The sequence below is a fragment of the Nannospalax galili genome, unplaced genomic scaffold (assembly GCF_000622305.1).
Source record: "Nannospalax galili isolate Female #2095 unplaced genomic scaffold, S.galili_v1.0 scaffold6140, whole genome shotgun sequence".
Lineage (NCBI taxonomy): Eukaryota > Metazoa > Chordata > Mammalia > Rodentia > Spalacidae > Nannospalax > Nannospalax galili.
Window position 1 is genome coordinate 13,327 of NW_008346313.1, and position 14,812 is coordinate 28,138.

The 14,812-nt window shown below is 40.7% G+C and overlaps 2 pseudogenes; both read left to right on the forward strand.

Annotated features, from left to right (window-relative positions):
- The first annotated feature begins 1,276 nt into the window (after window positions 1-1,276).
- LOC103741826 lies at window positions 1,277-2,200 on the forward strand (annotated as a pseudogene).
- A 9,853-nt stretch (window positions 2,201-12,053) lies between these two features.
- On the forward strand, window positions 12,054-13,014 carry LOC103741825 (annotated as a pseudogene).
- The last annotated feature ends 1,798 nt before the right edge of the window (window positions 13,015-14,812 follow it).

Below are 14,812 nucleotides of genomic sequence, written 5' to 3' on the forward strand. Positions count from 1 at the left end.
CACACCATGGGAGACAAACTGAAAAAAACAGAAAGAGAATAACACTCTATAGAGCCTTGAACTTAATGAGTAGCTATGTGAGACTGGTGATTTTAGACATAATAATTACATCTTGATTACTATCCTAATTTTACATGATTCTGGTGGCCTTCCATGAGCAAGTGATGAAGCCTGAATGCAAAAACATAGAGACCACTTGGAAATGCTTTCCATCAAGGATACCCATGAAAGTCTTTGCATCAACTAAATGAAGACAGTGATTTTGATTAACATGCACTACATACATGAATAAAAGTAGGAGGTCAGGGATCATGGTCAACACGCACTACATATATGTATAAACGTGAGAAGGCAAGGATCATGCTTAGCATGTACTATATACTGAAAAAGGCCAACATATGGTACAGGATGAGCAGACACATTGAAAATTTAAAAACTCTTAGTAAGAAGTCAAGTGAACTTATTCTGTAATATATACTGTGAAGTCACCATAAGAAAATAGTACAGATAGTCAAATCTATTGAAAATGAAAATTTGAAACTCTTAGTTACTTTAAAATAAAAGGCAAATACAGAAGTCTAAAAATGTTTTGCAAGTAACTAAAATTATTCAAAACTTACAAGGGAACTCTCTGGTTGACTGTTAAAATACTCTAATCTGCCCATTTTTATAAGAAAAAAATATTGACAGAGAACAATATAAAGATGGCATTAGCACATAATTTAAAAATTTTGGTTGTGTATTTCATCCTTAGCATGAAGGGGTGTTGATAAAGATGAATAATTGAAATAACTATGCATTTTTCCAAAAAATTATTTTTGTATGCTACTTTTCCTATTGGCATTGAAGATACGTCTTCCAAGAACTTGTTTTTGGTGTGGTACATCTCCTTTTCCATTTGTTTATTATAATCTTGTAAGTGGTGTTGAGGAAGAAAAGGTTACATTTCCTGAAAAATAAATGAAGCAATTTGGAAGAGCTGAGTAATTACTGATTACCCATGGTTTCCCACATGGTATATTTTAACATCCTTGTACTGTGTAAGAGTTCTCAGTGCACTTTGTAATCTTCCACTCTCCTTGAAACATAGGGCTTGAGCTATGTCTATCTCTGTATCTCTGCCTCTCTATTTCCTCTCTGTATCCTATACACAACACACCTCCATCCTCTACTTTACAGCCCTTGTCTCTCAATAGTATTCCAGATCCCACCGCATTCCTATGTCTAACTAAAATGTGTACTTGTTCAGGTGTCACCTCCTCCCCATGAGTAGGTGATGATTAACCAGAGCTCAGGAGGCAACTTCATCCTGGTGGGCTTCTCTGACCAGTCACAGCTTGAGAGGATCCTCTTTGTAGCAGTGCTGATCTCCTACCTCCTGACTCTGGTGGGCAACACAGCCATCATCCTGGCCTCCTGTGTGGGTTCCGTGTTGCACACACTCAGCAACTATTTACTAAGTAACCTCTCCTTTCTTGATATCTGCTTTTCTACCAGCATCATACCCAAGATGCTGTGGAACCTCCATGGTCTATTCAAGACCATCACTCCCACAGGCTGTGCTATTCTTCTCTACATGACTCTGGCTCTTGGGTCCACTGAGTGTGTCCTTCTGGCCATCATAACATTTGATTGCTATGCTGCTTTTTTCATACCACTCCATTACAACATGGTTATGCATGTGTGGCTCTGCCAGTTGCTTGCTGGAATGGCCTGGCTGAGTGGAGTGGTAAACATGCTGATTCAGGGAACCATCACCCTCTGTCTCCTCGTTGTGGGAACCACAAGAATTACAACTTCATCTGTGGGGTTCCTGCCATGATCAAGTTGGGCTGTGTAGACATTTGTGCCAATGAAGTCCAGCCCTTTGTGGCTTCCTTGGTGCTGCTGCTCCTCCCCCTCTCTCTCATCTTGGTCTCATGTGGGTACATTGCCCAAGCAGTGATGAGGATAAGGTCCAGCCAAACCTGACACAAAGCTCTTGGAACCTGTGGGTCCCACCAGCTGCTGGTAGCCCTGTTCCATAGCACCATTACCGCTGTCTATATCCAGTCCAACAGCTCCTATGCACACAGTCAAGGGAAGTTCATCACACTTTTGTACACCATTGTTACTCCCCCTCATTTGTACCCTGAGAAACAAAGACATAAAAGGGGTTTTGAAGAGGATGGTGGATAAAAGGAAGAGCTTAGGAGAGTGATAAATTCTCCTGGGGAAAAGATACAGACCTGTCCTAACTGAGGTATAGATGCTTTTTCAGATGCATTGCCAGGTTCAGCCTGACGTTCAGGCTCCAAAATTGAACTGGCAGGTCTCTCCAGAGATCTACAAACAATGGAATCACTTTTTTTCATTTCCCAAGTTACCGAACTAAAAGCTGTCCCATTTGGACTAACAACTTTGTTTTCTTCCCAACAATCATTGTCTGATGAAGCAAATCTGCTCTTTGAGTTTTCAGAACTCCTGACATTACTTATCTTCTGAGCCTTCTTCTGTACAAATCCTGCCTCTTCCTTATTAGATCAACTGTGTCTGTTGGTTGATCTCTTTTATATAAAAATAGAGTATGCTAATAACAAGCTAGAAGTGTTTTAAACATTCTTTATCAGTGTTTTCCTGAAAGTCCATAAGATTTGGCCTGTATGGAGGCTAGACCAAGAGAAACATGGCCCTTGGAAACTGCCCCAGTCTGCACTGGACTCCTGGGTCTTCCCTCTCAGTGGGGTGCTCCAGATGGTCTCTTAGGTGGAGTGTTGCTGGGTTTTATATTCTTTTTGATTCATCCCAATGGAAAATTTCACTGAAAGTTTGATTGTCCTTATCCAAATGTATTCACTTGTTTGTGAATATTGAATTTTTATTTCTTCATTCGGATTTATTTTGGTATTTTCTATCATGTGAAAGATCTTAGAGAAATCAATTCCCTCCATGTAATAGTAGATGTGTGGTTCAAATCTAATCAAATATAGAGATGAGATTATATATATATATATAAGAGAGAGAGAGAGAGGAGAGAAAGAGAGAGGAGAGAGAGTTACCCCTTTGAGAATTGAGAATTTAATGTCTATAGCATTTTTATTTCCTTTATGGAAGGTGAAGGGTTAAGAAATTGTGTGGCTCTTCTCATGGCTGGGCCAGGAAGGTAGGGCGTGGCCTCCAGCCAGGCCACCATGGCAACCAGGAAAAGGGGCTTGAGGCTGGAGACAGATATATAGATGGAGATCTAGCCTTGCAACTCCCAGTGCCAGTGGGAGCAGACCCACGAATTACACAAGCAATTTCCTTTATGGAAGGTGAAGGGTTAAGAAATTGTGTGGCTCTTCTCATGGCTGGGCCAGGAAGGTAGGGCGTGGCCTCCAGCCAGGCCACCATGGCAACCAGGAAAAGGGGCTTGAGGCTGGAGACAGATATATAGATGGAGATCTAGCCTTGCAACTCCCAGTGCCAGTGGGAGCAGACCCACGAATTACACAAGCATCTGTGACCAACCTCATCTCCAATGATGACATGACTGAACTTTCCTCAGGGAGTCAAAGATAGAGCAGCACTTGAAGAAGAAGCCACTGCAGCAGGGAGCCAGTCCCCAGGCCAGGCCCAGCTAACCTATGTATGGAAACATTTTACTGCTCCCATTGACCAAGGGAACCTCAAGTCAGAATTCCTACAAGAATCCACTATGATCATGGTCACGTTGAAGCTGAAGATGCCTGGAGAAGCCTACACTACCAAAATGAAAGGCGATCAGAGGAGAGTCTTGAAGAGGACTTTGCCCTTGTGCATTTATAACATGGTTCCTCAAAAATGTCACAAGTTGACAGCAATCTGGATAACAATGGTGGTGGTGGTTGCTGCTGCTGCCCCTGCTGGAACAACTTGAGTGACTTGAAGGACTTCATGAGCTTCTCCAGAGTGGTCATGGTGACATCCCCCCAGCAAAGCACACTGGGGCATGTGGCACCTCTCAGTAGCTGAGAAATTAGTGGGGATCTGTACAGTGCATAGGAATAGAACCCAGGCACCCAGCAATCTTGGGACCATCCCTTCTTTCCTGAGGATTATATCTGAAAGATTTTAAGCAGAGGAGCAAAATTTTAGCCGGTCAAATGAAGTAGCTTTTTGCGGGGGATACAATGCTTTCTTTTGACTTCTGAGGGCATTGCAGGGCATGAGTGTACTTACATACAAGCAGAGAAAAATACTGTTTGAGAGCCTGAGAACTTAAGAAAAGAAAAAGAACTAGAGCTGTAGTCTACTCCTGGAGTCATGGTCCCTTCCCATGAGCTGGAGCTGTGATTCACCTCTTGTGAGCTGGAGCTGTGGTCCTGTCCTGTGAGCTGGAGTCATGGCCCCTTCCCATGAGCTGGGGCTGTGGTTCACCTCCTGTGACTTGTAGCTGTGGTCCTCTCCTGTGAGCTGGAGTCATAATCCTCTCTGGTGAGCTAGAGCTGTGGTCCTCTCCTGTGATCTGGAGTCATGGTCCCTTCCCATGAGCTGGGGCTGTGGTTCTTTCCTGAGAGCTGGAGTTGTGGTTCTTCCTGTAAGCTGGAGCTGTGGTTCTTCCTGTGAGCTGGAGCTGTGGTTCCCCTCCTGTGAGCTGGAGTCACTGACCCTTCCCATAAGCTGGAGCTGTGATCCCCTCCTGTGAGCTGGAGCTCTGGTCTTCCGTTGTGAGCTGGAGCTGTAGTTCTTGTCCTGTGGACTGGAGTTGTGGTCCTCTCCTGTGAGCCTGAGCTGTGGACACCCCCGCGTGTGAGCTGGAGCTGTGGTCCTGTCCTGTGAACTGGAACTGTGGTTCTTTCTATGAGCTGGAGCTATGGACCCCTCCTGTGAGCTGGAGCTGTAGTTCCCCACCTGTGAGCCAGAGCTCTGGTTCCCCTCTTGTGATGTGGAGCTCTGAGGCCCTCCTGTGAGATGGAGCTATTGTTCCCTTCCTGTAATATGGAGCTTTGGTCCCCTCCTGTGAGATGTAACTGTGGCACCCTCATGGTAGTATGGACTTCCAGTCCCAGAAGGGATAATTGGAGTGGAGTGTGCTGAATCAGGTGCTCACCCACGGTTGAAGATTAATTCATCTGTAGGATCTCACTGAAGAAGTATTCTTATACTTACGGCTTTGTGATGTGTGTCAGCTTTGTGATGTGTGTTGGGGAGGGGGCTGCAGAGTGCTTGCCTCTGAGTGGGACACCTCTGTCTGGCTTCTGGAGCTCAGGGCTCAGGAGTCATTACAGAGGAGGAGGTGGAGAGATCATCAGAGCCAGAGGTGGTGGATGACCATGGGGGGAATCCATGCAGAGTTCTCCAGACAGCTGGTCAGTTACTCATGTGAACACACAGCAATGGTGACAGCATGCACAAGTTCTATGCAAGCTCCAGTGGATGAACCCACACTGGAGAACATTTGGGGATTCAAGTTAGAAACTATTGGCTTTATTATACAGAGAGAGTACTTTGAATTGAGGAGGGGGGTATGTAGGAAATCACAAAAATTCAATAAAAATGCTAAAAAAGGAAATTATGTATGATTTGCCTTTATTGATTTAGATAAAATTTGTATATTTTGGGTTCACGTTATGATTAGTTTCAATGCCATCTTCCTGATGTCCATACTGACTCATTAACTGAATATCCATTATAGGCCCAACACTTGTCAATGTTTGAAAAAAATTATATAACAAAGACAATATTAATATACCTTGCTTTCCTACAAATATTTTTACCTTTTATAAAATTATGTACTCAAGGGGAATCATAAAATAAAGTGACTCTCCATCCCTAGGCTCTGAGATTCAGCCTTCCTTAGTTTGTTTATAAAATCCTTTAAATGATTAGGTAATATAAAATCACTGTTCTTTCCAGTTTCCTTACATAGGTTAAGCAAAGGAGAAATACAAACCTTATGAAATTTTAAGTTGGGCAAATTAAACGAGGAAAATTTGTTTCTTGGAGACATATTAATCTAATTTTAAGTCACTTTATTATTTTTTGTCTTACTGTCACTCATATGACAGAGTAAATAATCAATACTGTTAAAAAGTCCCTTGGTTCCTGAAGTTGACTGAAGCAGTTATGGATGATACTGTCCTGTCTATATTTACATCTGCTAAATACTGGTATTTCCACATACAGTTGCATCACTGCTCACCAGCTGTTCAGGGCTCCTATTTCCAAGGTTCCAGATATTGTTCCTCAGCCACCATTATCAAAGGAAAGACACTGCACGGAGACCTCACAAAAGAGACACCTTTTAAAACAAAACTAAATCACTTGTGCTTCTGATTTTAAATTACTACAAAGATGGAGGAATCAAGAGAGTGTGGAGCCTGCAGGGTCCAGAAACCACAACAGATCCCTAACCAGAGCAGAGGCCAGCATGGCCATGGATGTTTGCAGCGGCTTCTTTGATCTTGTTTCTCAGGTGTTTGATGGAGACATTTTTAAACACTTATTTTGTTTTTTATTTATGCATATGTATATGTGTGTCTGTGTAGTGTATGTGTACACACCTTTGGGGACTAGATGAGGGTCTTGGACCCTTTGGGGCTGGATTTACAGGTGGGTGCCACCTGCACAACATGGGTACTGAGTCTCAAACCCTGGACTCACACAAGGTTATTATGAGCTCTTAACTGCTGACCCATCTTTCCAGCTTCTTGATGGAGGCATTTTTGGATACAGGTGTTTACTGTTATAAACTTCCCTCTTACAACTGTTTTAGGTTTGAGGATGTTGTGGTTCTAAGACATGGCTGCTGTTCCAATTTTCTGATAATACTGGAGAATATTTCACATGCAGTTAAGATCCTTGTGTTTTCTCAAACTGTGGAATGGAGTGTTCTGTTTCTATTTCCCAGGCTCATTTATCCAATTTTCTTCCTGGATAATCTATCCATGACTGAACCTTAGGTCCAGGAGGGAGTTATAGAACCCAATGTTCTGTCCCTGTGCTCTAGTCTCTCTTTCAAGTCAATGTTTTTGGCGTTTGTTTTGTGTATTCAAATGCTATCATGATGGGTTGCATACATATTTTTACTTATTTTACTGAATTGACCTGTTTAGCATTAAATAACAACTTTCTTTCTCTGAGTTTCCCTTTTTAAAATTCATTTAAATTTATTTTATGTGTTTGAGTGTATTGGCTGCATGTATGTAAGTGCACCCATGTTTGTGCAGTGCTCAGGGAGGTCAGAAGATGGTGTCAGATCTCCTGGAACTGGAGTTACAGAAGTTTGTTAGCCACCATGTGGGTACTGGGAAGTGAACCCAGGTCCTCTGCAAAAGCAGCCAGTGCTTTTAACTATCTGTGGCCATTTCTCCAGCCCTGGTTGCCTGCATTTTCCATTGAGTTCATAGCTATTTTCTTCTCCAGCATTCTGTTTGATTTTGAATGTTATTTCAGTCTCTGCTAACACAGTGTAGAAAAGGGATTCACCACTCATAAGGGGAAACACTTGGAGAACACAACCCTAATGCTGAAATCCATGAATAGTACCTGATTATTTGCTGGAGGCTCCTGGAGCAGTTTTGACTCTAAAAGGTCCTGAGTTTCTGAGCCAGTAGGACCCATGTTTTTCTCATCATCTCCAGGAGTTAGAGCAGGTTCACTCCGTGCATGTGTCAGATAAGAGGAGAAAAAGCCATTTTAAATAACCCAGGCTACTCTGCTCTTAAAGAGACAACACCTCCAAAGAAACTATTTAATGCAGCCTATCCTGGTGGGGTTTCAGTAATCATTTCAAATGAACAAATGAAATAAAAGGCCTTCCTAAACTTGCAGAATAAAATTCTGATAATTCAAACTTTCTCAAATCTCTTTCCCAATTTACCACAGGCATACCTTAAAACCAGAGTTTATGAGGTAAATGCAAGATGCTGACTTCAAAGTGGACATTGAGATGTAGCAAATACTGATTCCACACCCTGCAGAAGCCAGCCACCCTGACTGTTAATTCCAGGAAAGAGGCTCCTAAGAGTCCTTTTTTCTATGTTCCAATTTCAGAAGATTCTGAGAGAATACCCTAAGGTAGCCAAAGACTCTGCTTAGATTATCTGTCTTCTGTGAGCATATGAAATAGTATTAGTCTGTGATCCTGTTTCCTGACTTCCCAGTCTTGTGGTCTGAGGAAGGATCAGATTCTAGAGCTTCAAAGTTTCTACATAGGAAGGATTGCTAAGGGACGTTAAGCTTAGCTTTACTAACTAATGGCATTTCCACTTCTCTAATATGAGATAGTATGTGTTGTACGTGGAATTTTAGAGGATATTGTGCCAATTTCCTTGAAGTTCCTGTTTAATTCCTTTCTTATATCATTAAAATGATACATATTCAGATGATGACTTTTCCTGTAATGATAAGCATTAGTACCTTACTTATTTCTTCCCCACTAATATAAACTTTTAACTTCTATTTTTATTTTACCTGCTTTTGATATAAATAAGCAAGCACTTTGCCAAACTCTTGTCTGACTAGAAAACTATTTACTAGATTTAAATCTTTTATAATCATCAGGAAAAATATTACTATCATCAAAAGACTGTAACACTAAAGTTAAGTATATAGCTTTCCCAACAATTTTAATGTATACTAGAAATGGTAAAATTTTAATAATTTATATTAACAGTTTGTAGTGGTCAAAGAATTTATCACCATAAATTTCACTTTGGTTCATATCACATAGAGTGATATGAAATAGTTAGTCTCTGATCCAATTTCCTGACTTCCCAGTCTTCTGTTCTGAGGAAGCCATATGACAGTTGACAGAGACAGTTGAGATGAACCGAAGCCATTCATCCATTTAACACTGTCTGCCACTTAACCTCTTTCCTTCAAAACATTATCATTTCCCTACAAAGAACTGTCCCCTTGGGAGGGGATGAGGCTGCCTCCTGATGCTCACCAGTGAGAAGAAAGTTTCAGTCTCCTGGGACCAAGACCACAATTGCACATTTCTAATCATATGACACCACACACAGTGAGTCCATTGATCTGGATCATTCCTGGAGAACCATACAGAGTGGTCTTTGGTCTTTATACTATGTAAGATGGGATGTGAGCTATTAAAATCACCTCATCTAATGATCCATCCCTTGTATTCTAAGTACCACTGAAAATACAGGTCATAACAGGAACCTTCAGAACCTCACCAGTATCTAGTGCACACAAAGCTTCTATAAAATAAATATACATCTATAAACTAAAATTTGCTATTGATAGAGAACGAGTATGTATTCAGATTTTATCATGGCTATGTAAATGACATTGTTGTGACTGTGGGTATAGTGTGTAGATCAGTCACTACAGAGGATACATGCTGTGACCCTGATTGCCTTTGCATGAAGCTCAAGGGCAGGAGACTTGCATTTGAATCGTCATTGTACTTTTTATCCCGAGTGTGCCTTAACAATATTTACATTTTTACATTGATAGAGTTGAACTAGAGTGATAGGAAAGGACTTTGTCATCTAATTTGTGCAATAAAATACTGAATATAAAATTGAGATCAAGAAAATATGTATAGTGAGAGGCTGAGGGAACAGGGCGCCAGAGTTTCTATGATTGTTCAATTCTTTAGAGCCTTGAGGCTCTATCAGCACATTGCTCTCATTCCACATGTTGTAACGAAAATATAGCATTCTGGGTATGTATCCCAAGCAGGGAAAATGTAAGTTTCATTGACAGACAAGACACAGCTCTCCAAATTCAGGGCTATTTAGTCAACTACACTAATGACTAAATAGTAAGGGGACATTTAAAAACATATTTAGGTTTAAAATAACAGAACCTTTCCTTGGATTTTCCTTTTGGCTCAATTGCACATGAATTTTGTTATTATATGAGAAATGTAGATATTTAAATTAATTACAGTACAGGGAAGTATTTATAATACTTTTTGAAAACTGTAATGTATCAATAGGAAACACTCAGTGTGTCAGCAGTTTGGGGGTAATATTTTTTACTCTGCCTTTCTCAGGGAAAGCATGGTATGTTTAGATTATGAATGAATGACATTTGAAACAGAAAAATCCAAACATCAGTCCACCCTCAAAAGAACAAGGACCAGTTCACTAAGGATGGAGAATGTTTTCATTCTTGGGATACATACCCAGATTCCTGTATTTTTATTACAGCATGTGGAATCAGAACAACGTGCTGAGATATAGCCTCAAGTCTCTACTGAATTGAGAAGGCACAGAAACTCTGGTGCCCTGTTCCTCAGCTTCTTATTGTATACATTTTATTGACCTCAATTTTGTATTCAGTGAGAAGCATCTGAGGTACTAGAGGGAGATGGGATTGAAGGTCAGAGAACACACTGTGCAGAGATGAGTGGATATACAGACAATAAATTAAGCACAGAAGCTTCTTTTCCCATTTCATGAGAACTTATTGATTGACAAATGTGGTAGATGTCATGAAGAGCTAAAGCAAACAACAAATTCCTCACTAAGTCTCTGTCGGAGGCTGTACTCAGACAGAAATGAGCAGCGATCACCCCAAAGTGGAAAGGGCTGTCTATCAGTTAAAGTGCATCATGAAGAACAGAAGGTATAACTGATTGTGACAGAGACAAGGAGGCAGAGCTAGTGGCTTCACCAGAAGGCAAAGCTGTGGGAACTGAAGAGTTCACCAGGTTAAGTGATCAAGCAAGCCTGTGCTAGCCTAGTCTCTTATGAAAACATAAACAATATAAAACCAAGTGTGTAAACATGGTGGCTCATTGCTGTCATTCCAACACTCAGGAGACTCAGGCAGGACAGCGTACATTTGAGGCCAGCCAGGCCTATATATCAAGACTAAGTCCCTATTTTATTTCAAATATCCCAGTAACTTGATTCATACATTCACATAAACGAGATTAAGAAAAATCGACTTTAATATACAGGAAATGACAACTTTTACTGAACAAACATGATGTACTAAAGGATGGCAAAACTTTTGTGATCTTTAATTTATTTTAGGACATGATCACGTTCAGGCCCAACCACACACTCCAACCCTACCTTATTACCCCCTTCAAATGTCATGGCCTCTACTATTATTTGTCTTTATTTTAAAGCCTATCCAGTCTAATCTGTGTTTCTAAGACTCTTGGGTGCTGGTCTATTCCTTGTGGCCTGGTCAACCTACCAGATAGGAAAACTGGGACTTCCTCTTCCAGCACCCAGCAGTGATCAATATCCAAAATATCCTCAGCTAGGGCTAAGGCTTCCTGCCAACCAGGTTAGGTAATTTTATATAAAGAAAATAGCTGCATTGCTGACTTTGCTCAGCCCCCCACACAACTGTGACCAGAGGGCCTGGGGTGCTTTTTGTTCACTGACCGATTTCCCTCTCACTTCTCAGCTCCTGTCTCCATTCACAAGACGCTTTGTAGACCATCACCTCGAAAATCTTCAGATACCAGGAAATGCCTTGGGTCTGTGCAGTGCAGGAATCACTGATTTTACTTTACTTTTCCTTCTCTAAAATAGGAATTCCACTTGGGGAAAATAGTACTTGTTACCTGCTGGGTCTGAGTGCCACCTGCAGTGAGCACAGAATACTCTGGGCCCAATAATCTCTGAAAAGATTGAAGAGAGCTTGTGCATGGCAATGGTAATTCAGAGGGACTAGGAGGTCAGAGAGACCTTTAGTGGTATTGACAACTAATTAATGAGAAATACAGAAAAGAAAAATAAGAACTGAGTAGCAATTAACCCTTTTTCACTCCCTTTATTTGAAAATATGTCTTACGCTGTAATTTAGACTAAGACTCATGGTAAGCCTCTGCCTCAGCTTCCTAACAGCTGGGGTTATAGGTAGGGACCAGCAAGCCTCATAATTTTAACACTTTTACAATGTTTTGGAACTTGGTACACTTTGGAAAAACCAACAGATGTGGTCAATAGAGAAAGGATTTGATCTGAAAAGGTACGGGGATGAATGTTCATTTCTAAACTTAGGGATTTTATAATTGCAGGTAGAGATTTCCTTCTCTGACTTGACTGAGGCTCTGAATGTAATGAAGTTACATTCACAGGAACCTTCTGATGCTTTGTTGTTCTCCCTTCCAGGAGATGAATCTCAACTGCTCTCTGTGGCTGGAAAACAGCATGTCTGTCAAACGCTTTGCATTTTCCAAGTTCTCTGAGGACCCTGGAGAGTGCTCCCTCCTGTTCACCCTAGTCCTCCTCATGTTCTTGGCATCCCTGGTGGGAAATTCATTCACCACTCTTGCCATCTGGACCAATCCAGCCCTCCACACCCCCATGTACTTCTTCTTGGCCAACTTGTTTTTCCTGGAGATCGGCTACCCATGCTCTGTTGTACCCAAGATGCTACAGAGCTCTGTGAGCAAAGCCAGAGGAATCTCTCGGGTGGGCTGTGCCACACAGATGTTTTTCTTATTCTTAGGCGTCACTGAGTGCTGCCTTCTGGCAGCCATGGCTTTTGACCGCTACATGGCCATATGTGTCCCACTGCACTATGCAACAACAATGGGTCGTGGAGTGTGTGCTCAACCTGCCATGGTGTCTTGAGGAATGAGATGCATAGTAGGTTTGTTACAGACCAATTTCATTTTCTCCTTGGACTTCTGTGAACCCTGTGAGATAGATCACTTCTTCTGTGGCCTCCTACCTATCATCATACTTGCCTGTGGGTAAGTATGATACCAGAATGAGGTTGTGAGTTTTGTGCTGCTGTTCTCTGCATTTCCAGTCAATTTTTACTGATCATTGCTTCCTACAGCAGAAATCTAGCTGCAGTACTGGTCATGCCCTCCCCTGAGGGCTGCCATAAAGGCCTCTCCACATGTTCCTCCCACCTACTTGTAGTAACACTCTTTTAGGGATCAGCATCTGTCACCTACTTGAAGCCCAAGTCTAGTCACTCTACAGGAGTAAACTCCTGGCCCTCTACTATACAGTTGTGACGTCCATGCTGAATCCTATAATCTATACTTTATGAAACAAGGAAGTAAAGGAAGCACTGTGGAGAACTCTGGGCAGGAGAAAGATTCTGAAAATGGATAGGTAGTGAGGACCACACAGAAGAGGATGCACAGACAGTGGGTCTGAAGAAATAAAACTGGTATACGCTTCCTGTGTATTATAAGGTGCCTCTGTAGTAACTATCCCTGTGATTTCAGAACAATTTCTGAAATCAGTGCCATGTTTTAATTGCAAATTCTGGAAGAAAGTTAGCTATTGAAAATTTTTAGAAGAGAAAAATAAAAAAAAGCTTGATTTGCTGTCATATTTTCATCTCATTTAAGAGTCTAAATTACCTAGTTTAATCTCAGATATCTGACCAAATCCTGTTGCTTCTGGTGACTTCTGCTGTCCATGTGCCTAAAACACATGACTATTTATTCCCTGGTAACTGTTTGAATCATGATACTTCATTAAATATCAAGGTTTATAAAAACTTCGATGGAATTACTGACATATAATACACTCTGTAAATGTGTTTGTGAATAATATGAGCCATAAAAATGTGTAAGATTCCAGTAAATCAAACTGTTAAGTTTTGGAACTAGTTGCTTCAAAATGTGAAAGAAAATATGGTAAATATTTTGTAAATGATTTGTGGCTATTATTTTGGGTTTTTTTGTTTTGTTTTTGCATGTTTTTTTTTTACTTGCTACATCATTTTTCACTTTTTGTGAAAAAAGTGTTACTTTTTCAAAAAAGTGAAAGAAAGAAGGAAAGAAAAGACAATTTTTAACTTAAAGACAAAATATTAATGGCTGAAAGATGAAAGACAAAAAATAAACTAAAAATATAAATTATTGTTAGATTTTGTATGATTTATGAGTTGCATGCATTTGACTTGCATGTATATGACACAATGTATTGAAGATCTTCCAAGTTATGATATAATTCAGTATTCCTCAGCACACATAAGGGCATGACTTTGGATTGGGACAGATAACTCTCAGGGAGGTGTAGTGTTGATACTTGATCCATGAGCAATTAGGCCAGTCCCAGTCTATAGTCCAGCCTTTATGCCATGGGCACTCAGGGTCTGTGATTTGAGCACTGGAGAACTCCCTTACACAGGTATCATATTTAGGTAGAGGAAAAAGAACACAGTCAGGTAACTGGTGACATCATGGTTTTAGATGTATGTATATGTATGTTTATGAAGTGTATAGATTTATATCATACATGTATTGAAGAGAGCCAGAGAAAGAAAAAACCTACATGTGAGTGTGGGTGGGTCAGCATTACATAGGCGTTTGTTACCCTTGTTAAGTGGGACCAGAAGCCATGGCTGCTAAGGGAAAGAGTGATGCCAGTGCCCAGATGATGGGCTTCTAAATGAAATTCCTAAGAAAAGGAACCAGGGCTCCTTGCAGAGCTGTTTCTAAGGGAAAGGGAAATGACCCTGAAAAATCTGTGGTGCTAGAAAATAAGGAAATGGAGACAGGATGCAGCTTCTTATAAAATACATAGGAGCTTGAAAGGGAGACACGTTCAACAAATCCAAATGCAGAGATGTCCTAGTAAATAGCTTCTGGTTTTTTTAGTTTTATTTTTCCTTCAAAATTGTGGTCGTTAAATTGAAAATATTAATTTACTACCACAGATTGGATTAGAGTAAAATACATAATGAATATTCGCTACTCAAGACCTGGATTGGATCCTGACATGGAAAATGGACAGTAGAAGGAAAAATTCCTGAAGGTGTGAGGTCTGCGCTCAGAGAACTTGGTTGTGTTAAATTTTTGTAATTTCCAGGGTTTGAGACTTTAAAATACAGATATACAGAATTTAATGTTATCCAGCTAAGTATAACATGAAAAATCTGTACATCTGTACATCTGTCTTCT